This window comes from Chenopodium album, chromosome 11 (assembly GCF_948465745.1).
Source record: "Chenopodium album chromosome 11, dcCheAlbu1.1, whole genome shotgun sequence".
Classification (NCBI taxonomy): domain Eukaryota; kingdom Viridiplantae; phylum Streptophyta; class Magnoliopsida; order Caryophyllales; family Amaranthaceae; genus Chenopodium; species Chenopodium album.
Window position 1 is genome coordinate 41924842 of NC_137844.1, and position 13627 is coordinate 41938468.

The following is a 13627-nucleotide window of genomic DNA, read 5'->3' on the forward strand; positions in this document are numbered from 1 at the left end:
CCCAATCGAACACTCCGTGCAACGAAGGGTACATCCGAGTTTGTGAATTCACCAAACCATGGAAGCAAGTTTAACTTGCAGGGTCCCATCCATACACGCCAACCCTTCCAAAGGTAAGGCTTCTGCGCGATGCATTCGGATTCATAACCATGAACCTTGAACTTTAGAGAACTAGAGCCATGTTTAGGTTGCAAACCCATTACATCATATTGTGACTACTTACTTGTGCATAGCCTATATGTGATTAAACTAACCGTTTATTTAACTTGTGATCAATAATAATAAGTCTAAATAAACTGATTAATGACTAAAGGACTTTGTTTAATTAATTCATTAATTAATTAATTAATTAATTAATTTGGATTATTAAAGTCTAAAAACATTTGACTTAGCACGACTTTAGGTTCACCCTTTTCGAGTAGAATATTAGAAACAAGTTCAAACTGATGCTTCACTCATAACGTTGAAGTTTGGCTTGTGGCGTGAACTGTGTTCACCACGACGCGATAGCAATATCGCGCCGCGATGACTCTGTCGCGACGCGACAGTTTCATCAGTGACGCGATGGTCTAACTTTTTGCTCAGGTCGTCGCGTCATGTCTAATTGATTAATTAATCAAATAACTGAGTCATAATTTGGTCTTTAATCAAGTCTAAGCACATAGTCTCATGGTCTTACACAAGTGTCAAGCATGTCACTCTCACTCACTAATTAATAGCACACACCTTGTATTTAAGTTTCACCATGACCATGTCTAAGAGTCTTGTCTGCGTGCTTTCCGTTATTTTTTTAGGGGGGTAAGTTAGATATTATTACCTCCCAACAAAACTATGTTGTTATAAACCATAGCTTGATTTGTAACTTGATTCCCAAAATGTGCACCCATTTTTTGCTTTTTGTCTTTTAAACCCGTAAAATTCAAAGTCAATTTGAGTCAAGTCATTAAGTCAATGGTTTAATATTACAGCACTTGGTCAAGAAGAGAAGGGCGATTAATCAAGGACAACACTTTTGTCCAAGTTCTACTCTTCGATAAACCCATCAGGCACAGGAAAAAGTTCGTAATAATGGCTTTCCAACAAGAAGTTGATGAATTGAGGCAAAATATGAATAGCTTGACTGAGATAATGAAGAGTCTTGCTCTTCTAGTAAACGATCCTATCAATCAATAACAACTTGAGCGCATGGAAGAAAGCCTTAGCAAAAATTTCCAATGACTACAGGTTTCAGGGAATTAGCACACAAGGGGTCTTAGTGGACAAAGAACTTCTTCCATAAAAGTTCAATGCCAATGACATCCCTAAGTTCAAACCAACAGACAACCCTTATTTTCATTTAAGAGCTTTCGAGACTATAATGAATATTAAGGCAATCGACAAAAAGGTTTTCCCTTCATTGTTCTCACTATCTCTTGAAACCGTTTGTCAACAATGGTTTTTCTCTCTAGACAAGGAGAAGGTTTCTTCTTGGAAAACTATTACAAACGCTTTCATTAATAGGTACAAGTGCAACATCCAAGTCGAAATCGACCATAGAGAACTCAAAATGTTGAAACAAAAGGAAAACGAAGGATTTACTTCCTTCTTCAACAAGTGGAGGGAAACTTCTGCTAAGATGGTAGAGGTTCCTACCGAAAAAGAGTCCGTGAGAATGTTCATCAAGAACCTCCAAGAAAAGTATTAAAAACATTTGAAATACTAAAGCAACTTGAATACTTTCAAGGTTGTCTATGACATAGGTATCGATATCGAGGATGACCATGCAAAACAAAAAGCTGCTAATAACAACAACAGTTGCTGGAAAGGAAAGAAGAACTGTCGGGAATATTTCAAGCATCTCACACTTGAGCACCACTGTGACCATACACTTAACTATGGTGGCGTCCAAAGGGAAGGAAGCTATAGCAAAAGAGTCGCCAACAAGTTTTAGGAACTTGTAAACCGTCCACAGGGTGAAGGTTACACCCCTTCACAATCCATGAGATCGCTAACTCCATAGTGGTCTGGATCCATGACTAGATATTCGGGGATGAAGGTACAAATCCAACCTAAAAGAGATTGAACCTGCCCTAAATAGGCCTCTACTTTATTCTTCTCATATTCATGTGCGCTTTCTGACTAACATACAATCAATATATTAATCCTAAACCTGTTTAATCTATGTTGGTTGAATATTAATGCACAAACAAATCTATTATTGGCGATCACTTGAATTAAAACCACATTAGCCTAAATAAAATTATTAATTATCTTATTAAGCGTGATTTCAAATATAAATTCCCTTTAAATCTGCAAGAGAGGGCGTGATCAAGCAATAACAATAATATATCAAGCAACATAATAATTACAAAAATAATATATTGAATCATCAAAATAATATTCTCAATAAAGCACAAAAATATTAGCAAGATCCTAGGCATGATACTAACAAGATTAATAACAAATCCTAACATGTCACTAAACATTAAAGATCAAATCTTTATCCCTAACATGATACTAACATTAGCCAATAATGGTGTAGTTGGATTGGGCTCGAAAAGAGCTTTCCAATGATATATTATAAGCCCAATTCCGATGAATAATGAGGAAGTTATGGCCAAAATACTAAACTGGGCCCGATTTGACTTTTATATGCGGCCCAATGATGTAGAGGAGGGCCCATTATGATTTATCATTCCTAATGCAATTAGGATTGATTATAGTCTTCTAGAATCTTCTAGAAGGTTCTTTTGAATCCTAATGTGATTAGCATTGATAATTGAGTTTTTTGAGTTTTATTTAGGATAAAAGAAGTGTTTTAAATAAAATCACGGTTTTACTCCTCGTGCGCTTAATTTTATCAAAAATAGGAAAACGTGTGAAAAACTGCCTGCAGCGCCGCACCACAGGCTATTGCGCGGCGACAGCGTCGTGTTTTATTCCTTTTCAAACTCTGATTCTTTTTTATCATATTCCGGCTGTTTTCGTTATAAATAGGGTTATATCTCCCCTTTTTCAATCATCTACAATCTACAATCAACAATCATCATCTCTCTCTTTCTCTCTCTAAAAGCTAGAAGCTTTTTCTCTTTATTCTTTTTCTAAACCTTCCCTCTCAAAATTTCTCATACATTAGTTCTAGACACACCTAGCCAAGTTCGAAGTTGCCTTCGCCCTAGACGTGAAAGGTTATAATTTCTGAGGGTTTGGTCCCAAATCTCTATTTCAATTATTTAATTTAATTGTTTGATTTATTATTTTCCTTGAAGTTACTAACGCGTGTATTTTGTTATTGGAAAGAGGTACGAGGCATCAAAGTATGTAGTCTTATTGCTCTATTTTTGTAGAAAGCATGTTTGTTATTTATTAATTCCTAGCATCATGTTAGGATGTTATTATTGTTTTCTAGTATCATGTTTAGGGTGCTTCCTATGCTTTCTAATATCATATCAATATCATGTTAGTATCATGCTAGAGCTAAAGCTTTGATTTTTATGTTTAGTGACATGCTAGGGTTTGTTATTAATCTTGTTAGTATCATGCCTAGGATCTTGCTAATAATATTATGCTTTAACATGATAATTTTTATAATTATTATGATTTATGATTATTATGTTGCTTGATATTTATTATTATTGTTATTGCTTGATCACGCCTTTTATGCATGTTTAAAGGGAATTTGTACTTGTAATCACGCTTAATAAGATAATTAATAATCTTGTTTAGGGTTAATATGATTATAATTCAAGTGATAGCCAATAATAGATTTATTTGTGCATTAATATTCAACCAACATAGATTAAACAGGTTTAGGGTTAACCTATTGATTGCATGTTAGTCAGAAGGCGCACATGAATACGAGCAGAATGAAGTAGAGGCCTATTATTAGGGCAGGTTCTTTCTCGTTTAGATTGGATTTGTACCTTCATCCCCGAACACCAGTCTTGGTTCCAGACCTATTGGATTTGACGATCTCATGGATCGTTAAGGAATGTAACCTTCACCCTGTGAACGGTTTACAAGTTCCTTAAACTTGTTGGCGACTCTTTTGCTCTAGCTTCCTTCCCTTTGGACGTCACCATGCTTAAGTGTATGATCACAGTGGGGCTCAAGTTTGGGGTAATGCTTGAAATATTCCCTACAATAATATATCATTGGAAAGCTCTTTTTGAGCTCAATCCAACTACACTATTATTGGACCCTTATTATGGACCAAACTAAACTGAACTGGAAATTTTCATAAAAATAGAGTAAGAAAAGAAATATTTTTTATTAAAACAACCGCACCACAAGACTTTTCACATTTCACCTTGTTCGATAATCAAATGACGTGAAAGATATTCATCACTGGGTTTGGTTTTTTGGGGAGACACAATCAGGTGTCTACAAGAACGACAATCCTTCTTCTTTCAAAATCACCCACTCAAACAACGTTAGCACCTTTAACTTGAATGAGGTCCTTGACATGAATAATCAAGGACAAAAGAAGCCATATAGGAAAAATTTCACACCTATTGGCATGAGTTATGACACGGCATTCGATCGCCTTCACGCTAAAGGACTCATAACTCTTATTGGACCATTTAGAGATCCACCAGTCGAAAGGAGGACGGCTAGTTGGAATTTTGAAACCCCAATGCACATTGCAAGTATCACCAAGGCAGGGGCCATCTCACTGAGAATTGCTGGAAGTTGAAAGAAGTCATTCAAGATTTAATTGATAGCAACAAACTTCCATTGCCTCCTGCTAGCAAAAAGACAAGTATTAATAGTTCTCCACTTTCAGACGCCTTGGCAATTTCTGATGAGGAAGATCGCGTTGATCCATCACTCCTCATCAAACCGATTGAAGAAACTCATGCTATTGAAGAAGAGGAGGAAACCTTTTTTGATGACATGAGTGATTTTCCCCCAACTAAAGAACTTGCCTCTAAAGAAGAGGTATGCACTCTCATAAAAACAATGAGGGAGTCAATGAGCCTACTCCGTGATTCCATCAAGCAAATGAAGTTGGTTGAAAATAAGCGTATCATTAAAGAGATGATGCCCACTAAAGCTACTGAAAGGAAGCCATTTTCTTTCAACGTTGTCGAACCACCCAAAAGGAATAACAAAGTTTATACACCTATTGGGACCTCCTATGAAAATATGTTCAAAATGCTCTTTGAGAGTGGAAAGATCAAACCTCTCGAGCTAAGACCATTTGAATCACTTAACAGGACGAATAGGTTCTACTGTCAATACCACCAATCTGGAGGACACACCATAGATCATTGCATCAAATTTAAGGATCTAGTCCAAGGATTAATTGATAGTGGAAAACTCGTTCGAGCTAAGCAAATAAGAGATGTTAGCATCAATGGAGTTTGGGAAAGCGATGATTAGGATGTCTACCTTAAAGATGTAGAAGAAACCCCACTTTCCACAATCTATCCTATAGACGGCATTTATGATGAAGAAGATTCCCCCATAGATGTTCTCTCGAGATCAGGAAGAATGCAACCTCCCACCATAAATCAACCTATCCCTACCACTCAAAAAGTCCTAATACCACTTATAGAAGACAACGATGTTATCAAACAACTTAAGAAGACTAAGGTTGAGATGAATGTATGGAAACTATAGCCACATCTCACGAGCATAGGCTCGCAGTAATGGACGATTTGGCTAAAGTAGGGATAGATTCGGAAACCTCACCTGAGGGTTTAGCTAATTTTCTCACTGGTGATCTTCCTAGTCCCTTCAACTTGATCACCTTTTCTGATAAGGACTTACCTCCTAAAGGTGACAAGAATAACGAGGCCTTGAACCTCACAGTTATTTGCAAAAGAATGAATATTCCAATGACTCTTGTAGATAATGGGTCGGTGATTAATGTTTGTCCACTCCGAACTGCAAGAATCTTAGGAATAAAAGATGAGGGTTTGTCTCCATCAACACAAGGCATTAGAGCTTACGATAACACTCGTCGTCAAGCTCTTGGGACTATCACTATGAATGTCACGGCAGGAGTCATTGAACATGCTGCTACTTTTCAAGTGGTAGAATGAATATTTAACTTATTGTTGGGAGGCCCTTGGCTTCATGACCTTAAAGCCGTCCCTTCATTCCTCCATCAAAAATTCAAGGCTATAGTTGGAGGAATTCCTGTCACGATCGATGCTTCCCCCATGAGAATCAAAGAGGTAGAGAAACCGATTATAAATGTGAAGCACGATGAAAACGATGAAGATTTATGGGGCTTTAATGCTGAAGAGGTCTTAATCAAGGAAGATGATAAGACCCTTCTTCGCTATGACCTCCATTCTACTATGATAGTCAATGTAATTCTTAGGAGACAAAGACACTTTCCTAGAATGACTCTAGGAAAGAAGAAAGGAATAGCAAAACAAATGGGACTTCCTGGCCTCCCTAAGTTAGATACTTTTGGACTTGGTTTTGAACCAACTCTAGAAGATGTTAAGTGAGCTCAGGAAAAGTTCAATGCACGAAGAAACGCTCATACCCAGAAAAGGGCAATCCCAATGGATCACTACCCTCTCGCACTAAATGGACAATTCATAAAAGAGGTGAAGATTATCCATGCCATGAATTCCCGGAACCTTTTGTCGAAGATGAGATAAGACAACTAGGGTTCGAAATATTCTTGGATTGCAACTTCTTAGATGAGATCCCAACTCCTATCCACAAGGATCAAGCACCTCCTTACTTCGACTTCAATGTTATGGGTCTCCTATTTGGATACGAGAAAAATGAGCCTAAGCGTGTTGACGACAACTCCGCGCTTATCCAAACGGTGTTGCAAAGTGAAAACTTTGACCCCTCAAAGCTCATTCCTGAGTTCAATGATGGCGAAAGACCGTGAAGGTGACTACACCAAGTAGAAGAAGAATCTCCATCACCACAGGACAAGGAACAATGTTCAATGAGTCTGAGTCGTCTGAGTTTGAGTCTGAGTCTGAATTTGAGTCTTCTGTTATCGAGTCTTCTAAGTCTCTTGTAGTTGCACCTCCTTCTATATCTACTTCTATAGAACCTACTCCTGGGATAGTTAGTAGTCAAGTCCCAACGGACATGTCTCTTTTTGATGTAATGGTTTCAGAATTTAATAATATGTCTTCTTTCGCTTACTCCTTGTGTCATTCTCTTACCCAAGATCACTATTACAAAACTAACCTCAAGTAACACCTAAAAAGTGTTACACAAAGTGGTAAAAGTGTTATTATAGACAATAGGTAACACTTTATTGGGTGATACTTCCGCCCATGTTACCTAAGGTCTTATGTAACAATTTGGGTAACGTATGGTAACACTTTCAAAAGTGTTACTATAAACCCTCTTATGTAACACTTTTTATATTATTAGTATCATTTTTAAAGTGTTACTTTTTATTTCTTATATAACACTTACTTATCTTTAGTAACATTTTTCAATTATATAGTATCACTTTATCCGACATTATGTATCACTTTTTCAAACTAATGTAACACTGTTAATTATTAGGTAACATTTTTCAATCATATTTTGACATTTAGTAGCACTTTATTTGACATTATGTATCATTTTTTACAAACTAATGTAATACCTTATTAATTAATAGGTAACATTATTTATTATTATTATTATTATTATTATTATTATTATTATTATTATTATTATTATTATTTACAAAAACTATGAATGACAAAATTAACATATATGATAGACAACAATTTGGATTGAAATAATATCATAATTCTTACAAAAAAAAATCCATAAACACCAATTTTAATGTTTGGCCAAACAGCATAATAATCCAAACAAAAACAAAATCAACTTCGCTTTCTAGCTTGAAAAAGTGAGGAAATAAGAAAAACTTCCGAATTTAAAAAGCCAGTCGACGATAGCAGTAAATTGAGTCCTCATTAGTTCTCCATGCTTAGCATATGTTATGTTTCAATCAACCATTGACATCTTGGAAAGTGCATACATTTGTCTATATAGAAAGGTTTTCATTCATTGGTACTTGTTCTTATCTCTTATCCAATTATGAACTTTGTGTTTTCTTTCTCTTTGTATGTTTCTTTTTCTTTTCTTTTTATTGCCTTGCCTTGCCTTGGTTTTTGTTTAGTGTTGTGGGTTAAACTCTTAGGAAACCCTCACGAGAGCACACTTGTCCTCTAGGGCGATCTAGGGGTTTAAATGGCTTGTCTTTTGTTGCTAAAATTGACCGTGATTCCTACGAAAGTGAGTTAGTGTATATTCTTTCTCTTTTTAGTTTTTCTTGCTTGAATAAATCATTCTCCTTCTCTCATGTTTTGTGTTAATTTGCTCGAGGATGAGCAAAAGATTAGCTTGGGGGAGTTTGATAAGTGACTTTTATGTCACTTTTAGAGTATTTTTATGCTTATTTTCCGTTTTATTTTCCAATAATTTTCCTCTTTTTAATCTTTATTTCTCTTATTTTCGTCTTTTGTCTTTTTATTTTGTGCATTTTAGTAGTTTTTAATAGTTTTTAGTTTAATTTCGTAATTTATTTTATAATTCTTAATTTATAATGTTCTTAGTCTAGGTTCTTGTTAATATATTTCTTCTCGTTCTCCTCCTTTTATTTTCTTTTATTTTCATGTTTGTTTTCTTTTTTTCATATAATTTCATTTGACTTTATTATTTCTTTTAGTTTTAATATTTTATTTTACTTTAATTTTATCCTTATTTATTTTAGTTTAACCTTTTATTTTACTTTGTTTTATTTTATTATTTTAGTTTTTGTCCCATTTTTCTCTCGGTTTTCTTGGTTTGTACAGGTATGTGTTCGGGTCAAGGTTCGGTCCCCTAGTTCATGTCAAATGAGCTTCACAATTCAAGACCTTCCAAGCCCCTTATGCTGCCCATTAACCATCACCACACCTTTCACTATCCTACACCACCCCAAGCCTCAATTCTCCTGCTCCTCCTTCCTTTCCAATCAGCCAACAACAACAGCAACGCAACAAATCAGCCTTCCAGCCAACTCCCATGCAAATCACAGCCACCACTACCCCCTATTCTCACACCAACTCGCACTCACAGCCACCTCGCATAACCACCACACCACCTCCAATCATCACCAACCCATTTCCACCGTCACCCACCATCTCCAACCTCCCAAACCGAAAACCACCTGCGACTTCCATCTCACCACCATCAATTACAACAGCAACGCAACAAATCACCTCCAATCTGTCGCACTCAAACGTCAGCCGCCAAAACCGCCACCATAGCCCCCTGTTTCACCCCACCAGCAGCAACCCGCATAACAGAGCAGCCCCCTACTTCAACCCGCAGCTCCAATTCAACCCCAATTTCGATACCCTTTAGAGCGGGAGCTCTGAATTCTGAAGCGGCCGCTCCTCTTTTAATCAATTGCACCAATTCGAGGCAGAAGGCGTGAGCAGCCGCTCCAAAGGGTACGCGCGGCCGCTCCAATGTCACGTGCAGAGCTGTACGGATTAATGAAGTTGGACGGCTGCGATTAACCCATTTAAATCAATGGTGAGATCGGTGATGATGGTTCTTGATTATGGCCGTTGATGTTGATGATGGCTGGTTGATGAAGATGGCGATAATGGTGCGTGATAGTGATTGATTTGGAGCAGCCATGAGAGAGGGGAATTGGGGGGTCTGATTTGTTTGATTTTGTGGGATTAGTTTTGGTTTTCTTTTTTAATTCTTTTTCCTTTTTACTTTCTTTTTTTATTTTATTTTATTTTAGTTTTGTTATTTAATTAATTTGATTAGTTTTATTTTTCTTTTTATTTTCTTTTAATTAACTTTTAATATAAATACCCTTTTGGGATTAATACTCTTTGAACAATTAATCACCCTAGATTAGTTTAGGGGCCGTTTGGTTCGCACGAGGGAATCGGAATGGAATGAACAAAGGGAAAGGAGAAGAATGGAATGAAAATACCCTTTTTTTGCTTTGTTGTTTGTTTTTAAAATAAAGGGAATCAATCCCACCACTACACCACCACACCACCACCACCACAACCACCACACATTTCATCTTTCTCAGCCACCAAACTCCTCATAGGCCTTCCCCTGCCCCTCGCCTCGCCGCCCTTCCCCTCCCCTCGCCACCGCTAGCCGCGCTCGTCGACCTCCCCTCCCCCGAAAAAACCTCCCATAGCCCTGCAAAACCCTAGCCCCGACCTCCCTTGACCCCGAAAACCGCCACCTAGCCTCCCACCACCCTCGAAACCCTAGCGGTGGTGGGTTTCGAGGGTGGTGGGAGGCTAGGCGGCGATTTTCGGGGTCAAGGGAGGTCGGGGCTAGGGGAGGTTTTTTCGGGGTAGGGGAGGTCGGTGGTCGGGGAGGGGCGGCGGTGGTCTGGGTAGGGGTGGCGGTGGTCTGTGATGGTTTTCCGGTGGTGATGTGGTGGTGTGAAGGTGGTGATGTGGTGGTGTGTAGGTGGGTAGGGAAAGGGAATGGGAAAGTCTTAGGGGGGGTGGGGAATGAAGTTGGAAGGATTTGGGGTAATGGGGAGGGTAAAGGGAATGATTAAAAGTGCTAAACAAACATCAACAAAGGGAATCGACCCAGTTGATTCCGATTCCCTTTCCTAATTACCCCCAACCAAACGGCCCCTTAGTCTATTTTTATATTTTCTCTCTCTTAGGGTTAGATTAGGAGCCTCTCTCTCTAGTTTAGGAGTAGTTTTAGAGAGAAAAAGCTTGGATTTTTCATGGAGTTTTTGAGAGATTGAAGAAGCAACTATGTGGAATCTCTTCTCATCTATTCAATGAGCATTTCTAACTTTCTCTCATCTTTATTGCTTTCCTTTATTTCTTGTTTTTGTTTATTTGTTTATTGATTAGAGTTGTTAATTAATTTAATAGTTTAATTTTAGCTTTAATTCTAATTTTATCTTGCTTTTCATGTTCTTCTTTATCATGTTAATTTAGATTTTATTATAGGGAATTGGATGAAGATTATGTTGATGAATTGAATGATTTATTGTGATTTGTATGCAATTGATTCTTGATTATTGTGTATGGATGATGCTTATATGGATTAGAATCTTTCTAGCTAATTGATTTTATGTTCTTAATTGTGCTTTCAATCAATTGTGCGAAAGTGAGTTATTTGAGAGTCTAAATTCCTCCATACCTATGCTAGGTTAGTTGCACGAGAGTGAATTAGCTTAGTAGGATAATTAGCATGCTTAATTGTGCGAGAGTGAGTTGAGAGTGTTGATTGTTCCTAATTAAGGCCATTTTCATCTAATTGCAATGTTGTTGTTGAATGCATTAATGTAATTGGATTCCACTTTCCCTAGTTTTAATTGTTTGCTCTAAGTAGTGTTTAGTTGTACCTCTCTCTATATCTCGACCATCCTAGTTGTCTAATTAGCATAAATTGATACACTTAGTCCTCGTGGTTCGACCCTTTACTTGCCACTAACTAGTTTAGTGAAGAGTTTAGGTATTATAAATTTCTAATTTGGTTAGGGTTAGTAGTCCGAACGACCTACTTAACCCGCGATCAATGACTTATGAAAAAACAACAGTAAGAAAAATAAATTAGATAAATCATTCACAAAAAAAAATAAAAAAAAAAGAGAGGTTAACAAAGTGATGAGATTAATTAATTACAAGTTGTGTGTGCTTACTCTTGATAGAAAGGGGCAAGTATATATTGTTTCGTACGTTGCTTGGTCATTGAATGGTTCAAATAACTTGTCAGCGAGGAAGTACGAGATTTAACCATTCCTAACCTTTGGGGACAAAAAAATCCAATGGTGTCTTGAACTTCGTTCTTATCGATTTCGTTTTGTAAACACCTAAACCAATTGCAAAAATATTAATACATTAAATAATAAGCATTTTTAGTCAAATTTTACAGGAAATTTCACGATCTAAGTATTATTACCTTATCCAAATATGAACACATGATATGTTTAGCCATGCCATATCAAGCAATTGCTTAAGATCCTCGCCAAATACGTAAGCTGTAAAAGTGACTCTCTCAAGATAATAGAAGATATCCTCTTCAAACTCAACATCAACGCTGAAATCAATGTCTCGATTCTTATACAAGTTGTATAAACCCTTGCAACTTTTTGGCAATGACAAGAAGGTGACCTTGCTAACAATGAAGAGTTGTATGGTTTCATTCTCATTTTCCTTCTGATGAGATTCAGCCGCTGAACCAATATCACCTATTTTATTACCATCTTGGATATTTTCCTTGTTCTTTTTCTGTGGTTTTTGGTTGATCTTCATAAAAAAATAAGAGAAGATAATTAAATGTTTATACTTTATAATATAATTTTATATAAAATAAAAGTAAGTTACCTCCTGAGATAATCTGACTTGTTTTCGAGGCCATTGTGCCCAACTTCCTTTTACATCATCACCAAGATATTCATGTCCGAAAAAAGGTAAAGGTAGCGGTGTATTCTCCTCCCCATCAACAATATCTAATATAGTCACTTTGACATGATCTTTAAGTAATGGAACATTATAAATAATCTCTCCCGGTTCAGCTTTACATAAGGTCCCTCTGGCCACAACTCGATATACTTGATCTTTTCCAACGACCAGTAACTCACATGGAATAGGCTCCTATACACAAGTTTTTAATAATATCACTTTTTATAATCAAATTCTTGAGGTCATGTATGCTAATAATGATATATGAAAAAAATACCTAAGATCCATTAACGAAAGGAACGGGATCAATAGAGTGACAACTGCTACGAGGATGAAGAGATGTGGGACCATTCATATCGACTTCGACATCATTTGATAAAATTGGCCTAATTGCCACAGGTAAAATCTCTTGCATAAGTGTGTGACAATCATGAGATTTCAACCCAATTAATTTCAAGTCATTCATCGACACAAGGTTGCGGATATTTGAGGAATACCCATGAGGAACTTTCACACCATGTAAAGACTCGCACAAAAGCCTTCTTTCTATTTTTGATAACGTGTAACATGCTGGAGGTAAGTAATGACGCTTTCCTTTCTTTATAGCTTTCAATTCAGGTCGTATGCCCAACTTAACCAAGTCACCCCAAGAATTCTTACCATCTTTAGTTTTACCTGGTATGTTTAAAAGTGTTCCAATTAGACTATCAAAAACATTTTTCTCGACATGCATCACATCAATACAATGTCTCACTAATAGATGTTTCCAATACGACAAGGTCTAAAATGTAGACATCTTTTTGTAGCAAACATTGTCACCCGCAGCCTTGTAGGTTTGCCAAAAACACAATTTATGTCCTTAACCCGTTCATAAACTTGCTTCCCTGTTAGAGGAATAGGAGCAGTTCCATGCTCGGGTTTTCCATCAAATGCCTTTCGAAGTTTACAGTAGGGATGATTACGAGGAAGCCATCTCCTATACTCACAGAATCCCAACCGAACAATTCTCATTGCCTTGCTTCCCGCTACGACACCGGTTCTATTCAAACTGCTAACTAACCTCGTAGCTCACTTAGATCAATCAGTTCAAGCATTTACAAACCCACTTTATATATGACAACTTCTTACTTTTCGGTAGATGAATTGCTTCTGTATCATCTTCACAAATAGGACATGCTTTATATCCCTTAGTCATGTGACTAGATAGATTCCCATAAGCTGGAAAATCAATAATTGTGCAATAAGTCATAGCA